Source organism: Chrysochloris asiatica, unplaced genomic scaffold (genome assembly GCF_000296735.1).
Source record: "Chrysochloris asiatica unplaced genomic scaffold, ChrAsi1.0 scaffold00751, whole genome shotgun sequence".
NCBI lineage: Eukaryota > Metazoa > Chordata > Mammalia > Afrosoricida > Chrysochloridae > Chrysochloris > Chrysochloris asiatica.
Window position 1 is genome coordinate 98,257 of NW_006409269.1, and position 3,485 is coordinate 101,741.

Consider the following 3,485-nt stretch of genomic DNA (forward strand, 5'->3'; position numbering starts at 1 on the left):
CTTTGGTTGTTTGATGATTCAAGGAGGGGATTATAATCATTGCAATGAAATGAAATACGATAGGATGAATGTAAAGCTGGTGCTCGCCCATGTAAAGTATCACATAATTCACAATAAAAACAAAACAAAAAAGAAATTCCATGATATAGTGATTGCCTCTCTTGTAGCAGACCATAGAAGACCAAGGCAATTAACACGTGCAGACCCACACCATAGCTGCCCTCATTAAGTTCACTGAAGACTTCCCCTAGTTTCTACTTAGCCTGTATTCAGATAATTTGATGAAACATTTGCATTCTATCATGATACTGAAACTTCAAGAGTTGATTCAGAAAGGTATCAAGTTAGTTTTGGAACAAGTTGTGACATTCATTGCATCAGTTGTGGGTACTGAAAAGGAAAACATTGTCCCTTACTTATTTTATGGAGCTCTGGTAGCGTAGTGGTTACTAGTCAGGCTGCTAATCTCACAATCAGCAGTTCAAACTACCAGCGGTTGTGAAGGAGAAAGATGAGGCTTTTTGCTCCCTTAAAGATTTACTGCCTCAGAAATCCTATACCAGGCTCACTACGAATCGTAACCAACTCCACATAACTACCACCACCATGATTTATTTTAGCCATAGCTGAAGCATATGTCTAAAATCAAATGGTTGAAAATGTTGTTCAAAAACTCAGACTTCTGAGAGGGAAAAACCAATGAATGTATCAGCTTCAGTGGTCTGGCTAATGGGAAGGAAAAATTCATATAAGATGCATCAGGTGGGATACATTTGTTGTTGTATCAACAACAGTTGTAACAACAACTGTTGAAGACCCAGACAGACTTCAGTGATACAGAAGATGATGATCTTCAGATCTCTTACATGATCTCAGCATGAGCCTCATTTAAATATGCAGAATATTACATAAAGCCAATGTTCCAATATGTATGTGACAACAGCCCAGAAGTCAGACAAACTGTGGCATATGGTCTGGGAGTCATGGCACAGTTTGGTGGAGATAATTCGCATCCTTTTTGTACAGAAGCTCTGCCCTTGCTGGTAAGAGTTATACAGGTTGTGGATTCTAGGATGAGCAGTAGGGAAGATTATGAAGTTCAAACCTGACTGTGTAAACATTGAAGTCCTGCCATGCAAATGGTCTGACTTCCACTTCATGAAGATAAAGAAGAAAGTGTTCTGACTTTTCATTATCTGTGTAACCTAATTGACAGTAGTCACTCAAACCTTCTTGACCTAAACAATACCAATCTGCCCAAAGCAGTCAAAATCATTGCAGATGGAAAAATGAATGAGGCAACTAAACATGAAGATCCTTGTGTCTGCCAAGTACAGAACTGTACTTTCTGGAGGATTGTGGCTGGAATGCATAGGGCAGCTCAGTCCCACCATCGAGGAGCTCCTGACTTAATAGCAGCTGACTCCAAACAAACGTTTACCCTTTGGCTTAAAAAAACCACACACACACAAATTGTATAGCTGAGAGTACTTGTCTACAGCCACCCACTGATTGTAGAGACATGTTTAAGCATGTTTTGTTTAGACTAACCCTGTGTATGTATGAATTGGAATCCTACTAGCAATATTTTTAAATTTACTCTTGGACATCAGTTACATTTGTAGCTACGAATATATTCGTCTAATCAATAAATTATATACAAAACTGAAAGTGAGTACTCTGAAAATTATAGGGGATATTCATCTATTTACTTATGCTTGAAATGATAACTCATTGTATTCAGACAATCTGATAAATTCACGCAAACCTGAGTTATCTCTACAAGCTCACTTCATTGTTGTGACAGAGCTTACCAGTTTCTTCTCTATGATTTATTCTCCTTTCTTACTGAGAGAACCTTGTTTTATGTAGGTGGCAATTTGCTTAGCGTTAAAGATGACATCTCCCAGCTTCCTTTGCATGTAGATGTGGCTAGCAGACTAAGTTCTAGCTGATACAATGTGAGCAGAATTGTTGTGTGGCACTTTTGGGAAGGAACTTATTAAACTGGGAAGTGTGCCACTTTCTTTCTTCCTGTTGAAGTTTTAAGATTGCAATGCAGGTCTAATTCTGGGTGAAAGACAGAAATAAGGTGCAATGGCTGGAGCGCTTGCAGCCACATTGAAGATAAGAGACCTTGATAGAAGCTGGCACTAAGATGGTAGAAAATAAAAACGGAAAGAGGCTGTATCCATTATGATCATGGGACCTTGAAAATAACCTTGCACTTTTAAACTCTGGATTTATGCTAGCATCACAAGGTAAGGGGTTCATACTCATTAGCCACCCCTTAGAAATCCCATACAGTGCAGCTATGGCTCAGAATCAACTTGAAGACACTGAACAACAACAACCATTAGATAATATCCAGATCTTCAACTCTAACTTTAAGTGTAATTGCTGTTGTTGTTCAGTGCTGTTGAGTTGGTTCCAACTCATAATGACTCTGTGTAAGGTTTCTGAGGAGCAGGTAGTAGGTTTGAACCGCTGATCTTGTGGTTCAAGTATTTATCCTTCAGAGCCACACTGTTGTTGTGTTGTTGTTTGCCGTGGAGTCAGTTCTGACCCATAGTGACCCTGTACAGGGTTTCCGAGGCTATAAATCTTTACGGGAGCAGAAAGCCTCATCTTTCTCCCGTGGAACAGCTGGTAGTTTCAAACTGCTGACCTTGAGGTTCCCAGCCTGATTCGTAACCACTACGCTACCAGAGCTTCAGAGCCACACTAGGATTCATTAAATAAATAATTGTTATTAAGTGCCGTCGAGTCTATTCCGACTCATAGGTTTTCAAGAAGCGACTAGTGAGTTTTAACCACTGACCTTGCAGTTCAAACCAACCTTGAGATCAAGTGCTTATCTTACAGTGTGATAATAAAGGATGTTCTTGTTTATTATTATTTTTAAGGGGAAGAATGTGTTTCTCTATTAAACGTAAGTTTGGCTCTTGTCTCAAATATATTATTTATTATGGTAAGAATAAAATCAATGATAAATTGAATTTAATCAAATGCCTTTTTGGCTAAGGGCCTTCTTTGAGCTTTCCTTTCCCTTTAATAATGAATATTTGCTCATTGATTTTATCATTAAAAAAACATCTTCTTTGTTTTTGAAACTTCTTACTGATGATTTTTTTTTTACATTGTTTACAAACCTCATCATTACTATCAAATGGAGTATTCTCTATATGCTGGTTGTTGTTGTTGTTAAATACCGTGGAGTCAGTTCCGACTCATAGTGACCCTGCACAGGGCTTCCGAGGCTGCAAATCTTTATGGGAGCAGAAAGCCTCATGTTTCTCCCGCATGAGGTAGGTAACAGCTGGTAGTTAGCACTGTTCAAATTCTAGATAACAGCGTAAAAAGACAGGTAAGTGCTTTGAGCTCATGGAACATATTAGTAAGTAAGCAAATGTTTTAGTCATTAGGAAGGGGAGGTCACAGTAAATAGGGTAGTCTCTGGTAATCTTTCTGAGGAAGTAACATTG

At 38.7% G+C, this 3,485-nt stretch overlaps 1 pseudogene; it reads left to right on the forward strand.

Moving 5' to 3' along the window:
• The first annotated feature begins 302 nt into the window (after positions 1-302).
• LOC102829836 lies at positions 303-1,413 on the forward strand (annotated as a pseudogene).
• Positions 1,414-3,485: the final 2,072 nt, after the last annotated feature.